Source organism: Falco peregrinus, chromosome 3 (genome assembly GCF_023634155.1).
Source record: "Falco peregrinus isolate bFalPer1 chromosome 3, bFalPer1.pri, whole genome shotgun sequence".
Taxonomy (NCBI): Eukaryota; Metazoa; Chordata; class Aves; order Falconiformes; family Falconidae; genus Falco; species Falco peregrinus.
The window spans coordinates 31,548,687-31,563,846 of record NC_073723.1 but is presented as its reverse complement, the minus strand read 5'-3'; the positions used below and the strand labels follow the sequence as shown (position 1 = coordinate 31,563,846).

The 15,160-nt window shown below is 42.6% G+C and overlaps 1 protein-coding gene across 2 annotated transcripts in view; it reads left to right on the top strand.

Annotated features, from left to right (window-relative positions):
* The first annotated feature begins 247 nt into the window (after positions 1-247).
* The window catches only part of PLEKHF2 (pleckstrin homology and FYVE domain containing 2), a 33,782-nt gene continuing 18,869 nt past the window's right edge, over positions 248-15,160 (top strand). The window contains exon 1 of one of the 2 annotated variants that reach the window (XM_005231003.4): positions 248-1,279. The gene's annotated coding sequence lies outside the window, so the exon portion shown is untranslated. Of the gene's footprint in view, positions 1,280-10,649; positions 10,803-15,160 lie in introns of those variants that run through there. The other variant, XM_055798195.1, reaches the window with a different exon arrangement.

Here is a 15,160-nt window from a genome sequence, read left to right as displayed (position 1 = left end):
GTTCAGTGTGCTGAGTTTTTTCTTTAATGTCTTATCTTGATAGAATTGTTAAGTGTCGAACTTCACACTTCTGCAAAGTGGAGCTCATGGGAAACAGCAGATGCGCATGAACTGTAGCTGTCAGCTTGCTGGCAGTAGTTGTTTGTTCTTGAAATATTAGGCTGATACCTCTGCTTCACATGTCTGCCAAGTCATATGTCCTTGTCTGAGATTACTTTTCTTGTCTTTCCTGTAGTAACAGCAGTATGACAGAATTCTTCTTGGACAAATTCTGTGCTAATGGATACTTCTGACAGTTCTGACACTTCACTGAAAAAAAAGAAAAAGAAAAAAAAGACTGCTTGCTTTGTGCCCAAAAGCAGTTACAGTAGATGCCTTCTAAATCAGCTAAGCAGTTCTGTTCAGTGCAAGGAGCAGACTTCTCGCAAGTAGTAATGATGCTTCATAGTTGGAAGAATGAGCACGTGTATTTGAATGCAAGAAAACTGTCAGGAACAGCTTTAGCTGTTTTAATTATGTAGTTAATGTTTATGTAGAGTTTCAGAATGGTGCAATAGAGCTGTAGTACAGAAACTAATTGCATGCTGAGATTGAGCATTGATGTTACTATAGGTAGTAGGAGGAGAGCTTTACAGTGTAGGAAGAGAACCCTTACACAGTTTTCATCTCCAGCTCAGCTCTATGCTTAGCTGGGCTGTATCTTCCTCCTGGCCTCTTGTCTCTCTGTTGTTGCCCACGGCTGTCATTACAAAGCTGAACTCCTTTTCTACAGTACTATGAAGAAACATATTCCTGAATGTTCCGGGTCATTTTAGTCCGCCCTCTCTGTAAAGATATAGTGCTCTGGTTTTTTGGTGGGAAATTACCAGGAGCTTTGTACTCAGCATCTCTTAGGATCAAGGTAAATATTTTTGTCTGATTTGTTATTTGGTGAAATAATAATTCCTAACATGCAGCTTGATTCAGTTGCACAAATCCGGTAGTTTATTCTGACCTTGTTCTTTTAAATAGCAGCTTTTCCCAGAGATTTTTATGGTTTTTTTAATCGGGGTTAATCTCCCCAAATGCTTGGTTGTATAACAGCATCCTGTATTTTAGTGTACAATGCTACGTAATGAATTTCTGAGAACAGGATTGGTGGTTTTTTTAATCACAGAAACTATCAGCATGGTAGAAATCTTAGGAACCCAACATTCAATCCTTCATTTATTGATTTTATTTTACGTGTTTGAAGTCGGTTTGTGATACAGATCATGGTTCTGCAGTTTCCTATTCACGGGTAAGACATTTCTCTTTGAATTGTTCAGCTCAAGATCTCTGTTTCTGTATTACTAGAGGTGTGATAATCAAGGTTGATAACGAACCTAGAAAAATCTGTGTATACTGCATCAAGAGTATACTGGCTGTTTTCTAAAAGTAAAATCTTCGCAGGCTCTGTCCACTTTTCAAGTCAGCTGCTGTATCTTACCATTGGTGGGTTTGAATGTGGCAAAGAGGTCTGGTGAAAAGGAAATATTTCCTTCCCATGCCGGCATCGCAGCTCTTCCTGCCAAATGAAGAGCAAAGGCTTAGGCTCTGTCGCTGCTACCAGGCCAGCTGCGTATTCGCCCTGTTTATTTTGTGTTCTGGAGAAAGCGTTACAAATGTCTCTTTCTGCAGTTGGTCCTTGTCTTGTTCCGAGCGTGCTGAGTCAGGACAATAGAGGCAGCCCTGTCTGTCCCCTCAGAAGCAGTCGCTCTCCTGTAAAGTTAACTTTTGGCAGGGGCGCAGTACAGTAAGGAGGAAGAGAAGGGAAACCATGCAGTATCACCAGTACATCGAGTTGCTACAGTGATATCTTGCTTCCAGGCCACAAGGCCAGCGCTTTGCTTCGGTGTTGAAGTGGAAAAAATTTGACAATGTGCTTACAAAGGCATCAATGGAAGGGCTGATTTGTTCTAGTGTAGAAAAGAAGCCCTGTGATGCGGTGAATGGTTAGTATAGTGAGAGGGACTTCTCAGGGAATTAGTAAACAGGATATGGAATAAATAAATTCAAGTTATGACTTCAGTCACAAGAGAGTTTTGGGTACCCTCAGAAAGTAAAGCAGTACTTTGAATTGAAAGTGACAGGAGGCTGCTTGAATAAGTAATTTATGTCTCCTTTGTATCCTTCAGGGGAACAGCTCTCTTGGATGGCCATGCCTGATTCTGTCCTTAGGGACAATGTTGTGAGTGCAAGCATTCAATACTTGTCAAACAAGTTAATTTGTCTGCTTTTGCTAGTATTATCTCCTTTTATTTCTCAATAGCAATTGGTGCCATATAAGAAATTCCATTCATCAGTTCTGATAATTTATAATTCTACATTCAACAAAAATTTGTCCTATTTCTCCTTTTTGGAGATTGGTTTGGTGGATTATTTTTTTTTCCTGATGTGACAAAATATTTTCTTATATTGGTGCTAACTTACTGCTTATTGCTATCAGAAAAGCAACTAGCAAATCTGTTGCTAGCTGCTAATTACATATTTGAATAAAATTTCTATGTCTAATTACCCTGGTTCGTGTAAAGCAGCAGCCTTGCAGGTATCCTCCTCAGTGACCTTATGTGTTTTCTCATCTTTGATCATTGTCTTGCTTGCTTTTGGTTAAGCACAGAATTGTATCTCCATTTTTTTCTTCAGAGCAGCAGTTCACTGGAGTCTGTTCCAGAGTCTCCACTTAGACTTGGAGGTTTAAATTAGCAAAACATAAGAATTGTATTGGTCCTGTAACAGATGGTAGTATTTTGTCCATGGTAAGTAACAGCTATGGGATCAAAAGTCCTGAATGAACTGAAACACATCAGACTTCACATGCCTGGTGATCTTGCAGTTTAATTGGTTTCCCACTTAGCTATACAAGAGTCTTAGTAAAAGAAAATTCAAGGAAAAATGCAAAAATCTCAATCATTGCTTTTGAGAAATTCATCCTACAGGTCATCTCTGTTTCCCTCATAGCATAGCATCTGAATATTGGCATCTTATTTGGGCCCTCTCCAGTATCAAACCCTTCAACAATAACAGAAAATCCTTTCCAGCCATAAACATAGGAACTGCTATACTGCAGAAGGGGAGGGCTGTGCAGTTTTGTCATGTTTTGCAAAGGAAGATACAAGAGGAACCTTTTAGATGATTATGAGCAGGCTGCCAGAATAGTGAGGATTTTTTTTCTTACTGCTCTGATGCCAGGGTAAGAACTACAAAGGTTTAGTTAAAAAAGGATTTAGAAAGGGATACAGTGTTATGCTGAATGTTCTCGGAACCTGTTTTCCATTGTGTTTGCCGGTGGCAGTTGTGCATTGTCAAAACTGTTTGTCTTTCAGTTGTCAAAACATCTCCACCTTTTTTCCAACTTTCATGAATTTTGCTCTAAGTCTACAGGATTTTTTTTTTTGAAGTGTGGCTGACCCTCAACCACTTTGAATCCATTGAAGCTGATCCGGTAAAAAATTGTGATAGATAACAGCCACAGATACGTAAATCAGAACAAAATATATATACAAGCAGTCCTTTAAAATGCTTCAGGCTATACATTGATTGGTATTTGCCTTTATAGACAGGCTGCAGATAATAATTCACCAGTGTGTGTTCTCAGCTGAAGCAAATGGTGTTCAGCACTCTGCTCCAACAGGGGCAAGTTATATGGCTCAATCTGGATATTTTAGATTCCCTGTTCTAGGATAGGCCCCTCTGTATGTGCACAAAGTCAGAAAGGGAGGATAGATGTGCTTTTCTGTTTCATGGATAAAAAAGCTGGGAGTCTTTAAAGAAGGATGCTGGGTTTCTTTCTTCATACTAGAGGGGGGAATTCTGAAACCTTTTAATTGTGTAATATTAAGTGGTTAAGGGTTTTTTGTCGAGTCAGCAGTAGAAGACAACTTCTAAGTGGTAGCTACGCCTGTATAACCTGCTGTAAGGTCTAGGAGCAGCTATCCAAGAACTGCTGTCTGGAACAGGATTATTTTGATCTGTGTGTTTCAGGCTGAGTGCACTCCCTTCTTACTCAGGCCATTCAGACTTTCTGTTTTATTTATCTAAAGACTGCAGAGGAATAATAAATAAATAAATATGTAAAGGTGTAACTGTCAGTCACTATCCAGAAGGCTGGGATTTGCCTAAAACCAGAAATCCTTTTTTGTTGTTGTACATAATGCAGAAAATCCACAGCTTATTTCAAGCTGCAGGTAGACAGTGTGTGACAATGCAGGGCATTTTTCTAATTTGTCCTTTTATTAAATTACCTTAGTTGTAGTTCATCAGCCTAAACATATTTTTTCTCTTTAAGCACCTAATAAATCGGCATGCCTGCTTAACCATCATATTCACTGACAACTTAATAGGTTGAAAGATCTCCTTTTTCCAAATAGCCACAAATGCGTGTCTTCTGTTTGCTTTTCCCTGCAGGCAGTACCTTAGCGGGAACGAATCGGGTCAATTGGGCATACAGATCTGTTATGCAAACATCTTGATGATTCCACTCAGATATTCAGTACAGCATCATAAAAATAGGGCTGAAAGGGACCCTGGGAGGTAATTAAAGTACCAGTCCATCTATTAGCAGAATCAACTGTAGCCATCCAATTACCCATTTTATGGATGAAATGTTGTGCATAAATGGATTATATTACGCATTAAATAACAGGGTTTTTTTTATTATTGTCAGAGATTTGGAATTTTTAATTTAATATAGGTTAGGAAGATGGCAGAAAGGACTCAAAATGATTTTTGCTTTCAGTTTTTCCCCAGGATAATTCTGAAGCAAGATAAAGGATGTTTTAAATCGTATTGGGGTGCCAGTGGAGCAAGGAGGGCAATGCATCCACAGATGACTCTCAGGGCTACAGTGACTGCCATCATGTTTGCTGCCTGCTACTGCTTGGTCTTTAGTCTGTGCCAGTGAGAGAGGGGCTGTGGTAGGGATGAGAAATTTTGTATGCTGATTATCTTGTACGGTATTCTACATCAGAATCACAGTGCTCTGGAGAATCAAAGCCAAAATGTTGGGGCTAGGATGGGGAGATTGTTTAGACTTGTCTCAGTCTATAGTTTTTTTTTCAAAAAAAACAAAATCACAAAAGCATAAAAATTCAGAGCATGTGTGTCGTTTCGCCAGTGTATTTAGATGCTGTTCCTTGACCTATTATTGAAAATAATCAGTTAAGGCTGACATGTGAAAGCTTAGATTTTGTAATTTCACATCTTTAGTTACCCGGGGCAGAGCAAAACACTGTGGTCTCAGACATCCGTGCCTATTTAGATTGCCATGCTTAAATAAGCATAAAATTAAATGAAAGGGAAAGAAAACCACTTTAAGGTATAACACTTGGGCTTCTTCAGTGTCAGAAAGACCACATTCCTTCAACAAAGTTCCCCCTAGAACCAAACTCCCTCCATAGGAGGGGCTGGGCCAACAGTGGGCATGTATAAGGGGCTTCATAACAGACGCGATGGTTGGAAATGAGGTCTGAACTGTAGCTACAGAAGTTGCATGAAATCTGCCTGCCTGCCTATACTGCTTTTTGTGTAGTGTGAGTGAAGGACATGAGCAACTAATGTGAGGCAGAGGAGAAATTCACCCTAAAATCACAGTGCAGATAACTGCTGGCCAACAGCTGCCACTAATCTTTACAGACCCCTATCTTTCAAGGTGCTTGCAGCAGTGTCTGTGGGCCGGCTCAGAGCTGTCCCAGTATGGGCAGTCTGGTGTTTCTCTCATCACCACATCGTACAGGCTCTGGATATACAGTGTCCTTCTACTGAGTCCTCTTGAGCCCCTCAGCAAGCCAAGGACAGAACAGTACAGCTGGGTTTCCACAAAACACAGCCGTGGCTGCTGTCCTTCATGGGCATCCCAGGAACCCAGGAACGGAGACTCCAACTCAGCTTCCTTGTAGCACTTCCAAGGCCTCATCATGCAGAAAGGTGCCATATCCACCAGGAGACAGCTAACCTGAAGCTATCGGGGATGTCAACAGGCTGATTTGTGTGACAGCTTTTCCCACAGGAGTTGTTCCATGATGCAGCAGAAGATTCACGATGTGTTTGTAAGAGGTGAGATGGACTGGGACAGGCCTGGCTGTTCCATTTGTCACCTGCAAGAGGAGAGCAGCAAGCTCTGGTGTCTGCTTCTGAGGGTGGGAAGCAGGCATTTATGTGCCTTTAAGATGTGGATTTAGGCCTCAGTCCATTGGGTAACTTCGTTGCAAACTGTTCCTAGAGGGATGGAGGTCTGAAACTCCTTCCCTGCCAGTGCACAGTCAGATGCTATTGCTTAAAAATCCTGAGAGATTCACGTATAGCTTAACATCTGTTTGTCATCTTCTAATGTCAGGACATGTAAAAGCATCCTGAAAATTTGTCCATCTGCGCTTTCTTAATTGAGCTATTGCTTGTTACTGCCCAAGCTGAGCACAGGAGTTCACCCTCTTAAACCACAGCTCTGGCCAGGAGAGTTTAAGGATGGAATTCCAAATTTTGGTGAACGGTTTATTCAGAAATGAACACGTGGGACTGTACTCCTTCTGTGTTTTGTAGAACCCTCCACAAAGCCAGACTAATATGATTTGTTATACTTCACAAATCTTACAGTCTAAACTTTTAGTAAGGTAATATGCTTTGAACTGCAAAAATTTTATGCCTTTAGGGCACTTGGAAAGCCAAAAAGGTACAAAACTTAGCACCTATTGTAGTTTTTGCCTTAAAAAAATAATCTATCTTATCAGATTAATTTCTAATAAGGAGTAGAGAATCATCTTTTGCTTTCAGCTATGCAAGTTTAGAATTCAGCATTGTGGATTATTTAATGAAAGCGAAAGTTTAAAACTACACGAATATTTGCAGGGACAGAACGAGACACATCCATTCCCAGGAAATGAAGAGTTATTTCTGGTTCAGCTTCTGTGCCCTTTCTTTTCAAGCCGATGGCTAGCAGTTGGGCTGTGGAAACTGAGGAAAAAGAACGCTATTTGGAAGAGAACTGAGTTTCTGCAACAAAAATGGAATGAACGCCATTAAATAAAAGGTTGTTTTATGTTTATATGATTTTCTATTATAAACATCATTTCTAGGGAAAGGCCGTGCTTCTTGTAGCTACTTCTTTGCCAAATTCTTTCATATCTTAGGTATACAATGAGTGCAACCTCTTGGTTATGATGAATTCTCATCATATGAAAACTCAGAGCACAAACAGTGGATTTTGTTAGTTTTCCCTTGGCTGATCAGAAACTGCCCTCAGATAGTTCCAAAGGGATTTTGGATATACAGATGGTAAGCAAAAATGCTTACTGTGTCAAAACCAGCAATCCCTTTCTGTCAGTGTCAGAGAAGCGATCCATCAGAAAATGAGCTTGGTTTGAGTCTTTCTGTTAAAATATTGTTAAATTATTACATAAAATAAATTCTGATAAAATGTTGAGCGCTGTGTTAAATGGTTATTGCTGAGTCTCGTCTGTATGGTATCTACACCCAAGGGGCAGAAAGAAAAAGCACTGTATTGTAGGTTATCTTGGTCTCACTTCAAAAATAACCTAGCAATTTGCAATTTAGCTGTTAAGGGAGGTTAAAATGTTAAACTCTGGTATGGTTGTACGTGGACACAGTTCAATTAAAAACTGAGAAAAAACCTACAGATAACCATCTGAATTCAAGTTCACAGCTTGGGGCTAAATTTACAGAACACACTTAAGCAATTTTATCCCAGAGAGGCTGGGAATCAATCTGCAGTCTGGAATCTGAGTTCCCAAGTTTAGTTTCTATTGTACATGCACAGATACCGGCTCTCATAATAATACATCGGTGCAAGCTCTTCATTATGCAACAGTATATGTAATTTTAATGCAACTTGCAAAACCTTTGCAACAGTTTTTTTTTGAAGATATCTAACAGCCAGAAATTCATATTACTAACATAAACTTGACAAAATATTTTTAAATTATATAAAATTACAGATGGTCCTCTTTTATTGGACATGTTGTTTATAATATGAGAGACGCAAATGTGCATTTTCACAGAAAAAAAAAAGTCCATACATTTACACGTTTTTATTTTTAAAGGGAAATGCTTAAAGCCAATTATCGAGTTATGTTCTTTTGACTGCCTCTTCTCATAAATGTTACATGGAAAGTAAGAACCATCATATATAAATTTTATGAGTGTTAAATAGATTTCCATAAAAACAGTGTGAGAATCTCTATTTGTCACTCAGCTATTTCCATTGCAACTGTGATCTGTTTGCTACTAACAACATTTTTTTTCCCTATGCCAAGAGTAAAATTCTAACCCCATGCTGGCCCAACCGAAGGTAAAATACTTGTTGACCTGAGTTCTGTTTAGAGAACCAGGGTGTTCAGAAATTATTAACGGCAAGTTTCCACGGTTCATCTTTGGCTCTGGTCAGCTGGTTAGTGGGCTGTGGTGGGTTTGCCAAAAGCTAACTGCTCAAAGGTAAGCAAGCAGGTGTAACAATTTTCCAAATACAAAATATACTCTTAGGTTTGCTGGATCCTATTAAATGAACAGAAATAGATGATGGCAAAATTTTTGTAACATATATATTTATAGATAATATATATTCCAATTTATTTTGAAATTATGAATCATTCCATCATTGACTAATGAATTTCAAAAGAATAAATAAATCAACACCTGTTATGAAAAAAAGAATGAGATTAATTTAGGGATTCGTTATTGGCTGGTGTCTATTAAGGATCGTATTAATTGCAACCTCTATCACGTGAAACCCACATTCCTCCTTCACCCCCCAAAAGAAGACGTATTAGAAGCTCAGTTAATGAGATAAATACGTAATTGTGCTATTTTTACTTGTTTTTCTTAAGCCTCCGCTAGTGGTCACTGTTGGGGACAGGGCACATAGTTAAGTGGACGTCAAACCCCACCTACGGCTGCTGTTGAGTTTCAAGAAGAGTGGCCTCTTTTGACCATTATGAAGCTTTTATTGGTTTTTTTTAAATTATTTTTTTCACCTATTTCTGTCTACAAAAAAATGAACAGATACCAGAAAAGAGTGAGGAAGTTATGAGTGGAAAAAAACCCCTCATATATTTTGCAGAAATGCTCTAAAAAAATAAAGTTGTGGTTGACAGGCAACATACATGGGTCTACATCAGGGCTTACAAAGCTACCACAATACTGTTTAGAGAAAGAAAGAAAAAAAAAAGAATAAAAAATGTTCTTCATGCATGCTTGGTTTTCTAACTATTGCTTGCTTTCTGCTTAGAATCCAAGTGGCTTGCCATGGGTTTCTTGTCTTGGTGGGAGATTTGCTCTCCTTCACCAGGCGCTTCCTGCTTAGCACCATTCATTGGCTCTTCATCAGGGTCCACTGGAAGAGGTCAGATCTGTCCTTGCAGAAGAGATGTGGGTTCAGCAGCTCTGCTTGCTTTGGTTCCGTAGGAAATTCACTCACGGAGCTGGGAACATGTCTGAATCTATGTTAGTGGTCTTTTACAGCTGTCCATGTCACTTGTCACACCCCCACACAGAAGCTTTTCGATGTGTTCCACATCCAGAAGCCACGTCTGTCACATTTCTGTCCTTCAACAGACCCAGCTCGGGCTGAATGCTGGGTGGATTTGAATGGGGAAGCAGACAGCCAGGCCAAGCTTTGGAGTGGGAGGACAAGCATGCTCAGCCCTCCATGTCCTCCTGCTCCCTTCCCTGTCTCCCTCTCCCACTGCAGGAGGGACCCAGCTCCATGATGCAGCTCTTACCTACCCGTGTCCCTGTCTGAGCTGGGATAAAAATTTCAGATGAAAGTCAGAAACTCCAGTGGGTTCACTGTTACCACTGGAAAGCCCCACCACCTAACTACTCTATTTTTTTCCCCTCTGAAAAGCCAACCGTGCTATTGCTCAATAATGTGAAATTTGGAAAACAAAACCCTGCTATATTGCATGTAAGTGAAACTTTCTTGGAAAAAAAAAAGCCCCTCGGGCCATTTTCCAGAGCACAGACTTGGCCACTGGAGTGGCACCACAGCAGTGCCTGGTGCTACCATGGGAGCAGCGGAGCTGTGTCCTCTTCTGTCCCGCTCCATGGCTCCCCAAAACACCCTCCCACTCTGGTGGTGCCCATCGACGCCTGGAAATGTTAGAAGGACCAGTTAACTGCGGATCTGCTGCTCTGTCTGGAGACACTGAAAATGGCCATGGGGAGGCGGGAAGGGGCTCCTCGCATCCCTGACCCGACCCAGGCAGCGTTTCTGGTGGGAGTTATACCAGACGACCTGATCATAGTTTCCCCAACCTGGCCAGTAACTCTTCAAACTAAAACATGTTAATAACTTCCTTCCATGTGCTATAAAGGGCTTGTGGAGGGAGAGGTAATGAAAAACATGCCCATCCTTATTTACTTCTGGGAGAAAATGTCTGGAGCCATGGATGGACCTGGGACGGTGCCCAAAGAATGGAAATACGGGTTATTTAAAAAAACTCAGTAAGGTAATGCTCTCGTGTCCTGAGGGTCCCTCTTCCACGAGGTGCCACTCGTGGGTCGCGAAGGGCCGGGCCCTCCCCGGCTCTCCCCACGCAGGGCGGCCCTTCGGGCCAGGCCGGCGGGGCAGACGGCGCCGCCGCCTCAGCGCTTCCCGCCGCCTCAGCGCTTCCCGCCGCCCGGCTCCTCCCAAGATGGCGGCGGTCCCGCCCCGCGCGGGTGGTGTCCCGGAGCCCGTCCCCCGGCGGCGGGGTGTATGACCGCGGCAGCGCGGGGAGCGGGGCTGGCGGCAGGCGGGCGCTGGGGGCGGCAGCCGGAGCGGAGCGCGCCGGGTGAGCAGCGCGGTGCCGGCCGCGTCCCAGGTGGCGGGGTTCGGCCGCCGGGGCCGGTCGGGGAGGAAGAGGGAAACTTTCCTGGCGGAGCCCTTCCCCGCCGGGGCTCCGGCCGCTTTTCCGCGGCCATGTTGGGAGCCGGGGGCTGCCTGGCGGGGAAGGAGCTTCGCCCGGTGGGAGGCGGCGCCGGCGGCCGCTGAGCGGGGCTGTCCCGCCGCGGGGCTGGGGCGCTCCCGGCCGCCCGCGGGGCCACGGCCGCTTCCCGCCGGGAGGGAGGCGGTGGGGCGGGAGGGAGCCGGGGAGGAAAGGGACGGTGGCGGCGGCGGGCGCTGGCTCGTCCCCGGGCGCCGAGGGAGTTGCGGGGCCTTGGAAACGAGTTCGCCTTCGGGGTGGGGTGGGACAACAATGACAGCGGCCCCGCGGTGTTACATAAGCGCCTGGAGCTCCCCAACTCGTGACTGGCGCCGAGGCCCGGGCGGCGGCGGGACGGGACGGGACGGGGCGGAGGGCGCTTCCTCCCGCGGCCGGCACCCGCCGCCCGCCCGCCGCGGGGAGACCCCTCGCTCTCCCGCCGAAACTCCTCGCAAGCCAGTCGCCTGAAAAGTCCTGATGCTGTGGTTAGAAAAAATAAAAAATAATAAAAGGCAGCGGAACCGCGAGCGGTGCGGCTGCGAGCTTACGGTGCTATTTTCTTCTGTGAGACTCGCGTATTTTGTGGAGAGGAACGTGACTGGTCCGCTTCAGATATATAAGGCGCTTTAGCTGTTGTCTGAAAGCGGTTGAGGGAAAGGCGGACACGTGTTTTTCCTCTTGCCTGATCTGAAATGCTGTGTGCATAGACACTGATATTTATAAATGGCAAAACTGCTCATCGCAGCAAAAAAGCAACGAGCGAGTCTGCAGAGCAGCACATCTCAGTGTCGTCTTTGTCCCCTCTAAGAGAAACGGCTGTAGCTCCAGCCTGGATGTGAAACACGAGTGCAATAGTTGTTGGTAACCAAAATGACCTGTTATATGTCCTTAACCAGAGATCGAGGACTCCTTTGCCTGTCACGTGGTTGAATTGATAAGAGTGGTTCCAGAAGCATTGTTGGATCCTAACTCGGGCTGTCCAGTGTGCGGAGTGGTTACCGTGGGGGTTGATGCTGGTTTGGCAGACACTGCATCTGAGGCTGCAAGGTGCCTGACAGCTTAACTTCGAACAAGGTTAATACAGTAGGCAAAGCGAGTCTAAAAATCAAACCCACAACACTGGAATCGGTTTCAGAACTGAGGTTGCTGATTCCTCTTTCCTGAAATAAAGAGAACTTAAATATTTGGCTTTCAAGTTCTAAGACTGTTGCGTTATTTTAGGGATGGCTATCTGAAAGAAGGGGTGTGTTTAATGATGGCAGCGTAATTGGTGCTGAGGGCCTGCAGATGATGTGCTTTGTGTGCAGTCATCGACATGCAGAAAGGAATTGGTTATTTAGTCCAGAAGGCAGTGTTCTTGCTTTTAACCTATATAATCTAAATACTGTTGACTAATCAAGTGGGAAATAAGAATCCCTGGGTAGTTAAATCTCATGTGTATCAGCTGCGTTTAACAATTTCCCAGGTGTTTTAGTGCTGTGCTGCTTAATGTTGAAAACAGCAGTGATAGTAGAGTGTTGTGAGCTTGAATCCCAAAATCTTGCTTCTGAATGCAAATTGGCCATGTGCTTTTGGAAGTGTCTGAGTTTTGCTGTGTATAGAAACCCACATAGAGAAAGTCCCTCAAACGCTAAATGAAAACCAGTGAGTAGAATTTTGGAGTTGGAGAAGCTGGATAAGTTTCTTCTGTCATACCCTCTGGAGAGAGACAGAGCAGTGTCTTTTCACCTAGAAGCAAGTTTTCATTAGATGCGGTGATGAAGTAATTCTTTAGCAAGAGCTGTGTCCCGTTTCCCTTAAATAATGGGATAAGACTTAACTCTAGTATTACATACATCCCTGGACTAGCAGAAGATCTACCCCTAACATCTTGATGGCATTTAGTTTACAAAAATATATCATTGGCAAAATGGTCTTAATATTCAAATGGCATGGTGGCTTAGGTTTCACTGTTGCTATTAGTGGGTGCAGGAAGGTTTCAGAGCAGTAATGAGAGGTTGAACTGCAAGTTTCAGGTGAGGCATGATATGACAGAGCTTGGTACAACTCCTTTACCTCTCCAAGAGCCAAGTGAGGGCAATAGAAGCAGGGTACAAACACTGGTTTTGTTACACTTGCAGCATTTTTGGTGCACACTGAAGTGGGCTAGATGTGTTAGAGTGAAAGCTTATGGTCAAATTATGGCACGTAGATGGGGGCAGCTTGGAAGCTTTTAACACTTGCAGATGCAATTTTGTGAAAATACGTTCGTTGGATAAAAAGTTGGAAGGGGTGGTCAAGCAAACAAGTGGCATGCAAGTTTTTGTTCTTAAAGGCCATTTATTAGTGGGTGAGGTCAAATAAGGAAACCCCAGCATTAACAATGGATATGTTTCTTAGATGTTGATTGGGAAGGCTAACTACTTGATTTTTGTATTAAGAAATTAAAGGTTATTCTGTACTGCTTCAAGTTCTAAAGGTTCATTTGTGACTCATTCTGAGCTCTGTTGATAGTCAAGCTTACTTTTCCATTTAATTCATGTAATTTTGTTAGAATTATAGATGGTGCTTGTGTATGTGTATATATATATTTATTATTTTTTTTACTACTGTCAAGGATTAATTCAGTTATTTGATGAAAGGATGATAATCTTGGAATTGTTCCAAAAGAGAATACATAAAGTGCAAAACCAGGCTTTTGAAATAGAATCACATATTTAAACATTTTCCCTATGAAGTAAATGGCAGAGTTCGCTGTTGTGGAATAAGTTTTGTTTTCATATTTAGTGAAGGACTTGTTTTTACAGTTGAGGGGGATGAAAAGCTACTCTGTAGATAGGTGTGGTAGAACATGTTTACTATACTGAGGATTATTTTAGCAGTCATGAGCTGTAAGATGTGATGATGACTGTGTTAGCAAGTAGCGTCCTGTAAATTTGAGCCACATCAGTCGTCCTGTTGAAATAGATGAGTCCACTTGCATGAGAAGAGGCTTGACTGAGAGTTGTAGGACAAAGATTCTCCTTACATGAAAATAAGTATTATTGTGCAGAAGTGTTACTGAACACAAGGGTGCTTCATGTTTGTCAGCCTGTTGCTTTAATACTGCATAGTAAAAAATGCGCTGATATGTTTACTTTGTTTTTTAAAAGTTGCATAAATAGGTAAGAGTGCTGCTGGCTTGGACATAATGTGGTTTGTGTTTTGTTTTGGGGTTGTTTTTTTGTTGTTTTTTTTTAAGCCTGCTGGTGGTTGTAAATAATTTCAGTATTTTAAAAATTATTTGGGAGTGACTTTGTTTTCTCTTTGCATCATTATGTTTTACAATACAACAGCATTAAGCATAATACACGTAAGTGTATGTAATGTAGCAGGATTTTGGCATTTTGTATAAGTTTAAAATAAGGACAAATAGTGGAAGGTTAAGGATTTCAAATACAGGAATATGTTCTCTACACACATCCCAGCTCCTAAATGTAATAGCATCACAAAAAAGCAGTTAGTTGCTGTGTTGAGATGCAATCTCTTGAGAAGTTGTACTGGTTCAAACAGATACGGGTAAGCTGCTAGATAGTGATGTATCTGATCTTTCTGTCAGCAGCTTTGGCTTTCCCTAGATACCTCTTGTACTTCAAACATACCATCTAGAGGTAACAGTTTTGCTTTTAAGTACTTAATATGCCTTCTACAAAAGGAAAAGTTACAGCATGTTCTTTGATATTTGCATTTCTAAAGTGTATGCGTAATTTGTTAATGCAAATTAATATTAAAGAGTGTACTGTACATGCTACTCTTCAGGTTGTCCGATAGCATCTTTCTCGAAACAGTGAGCTGTGCAGGTTAACTTCAGTGCAAACCTCTATGCAGCTTCCACAGTTTCCTCTAGATCGTCATCTTTGCTGCAGCAGTGAAGGCCTAAAAGCAAAGGAAAATGGCCTGCTGGATGAGAATCATGTGGGCCACAAGCCCCTGCGGTATTCTGGACGGTGTTTATTGCACTCAGAGGACTGGGTTGTGCTGAGTGCTCTGATGTCTGTACTCCAAGTGCTTTCTGCATAACTTTAAAATGCATCAAACACATTTGCCAAGCAGTAAAAGGGAAAAAGGCCAGTGAGTACATTTCCCAGGAAGGCCACCTAAAGCAAACCATTGTGATTACGGGGTTCTTTCAGGAAGTGACATTCACCCCCACCCCCTTCTTTAAACTTCTTCTGACTTAGCTGGTAAATGTAAAACTTCTGAGACTG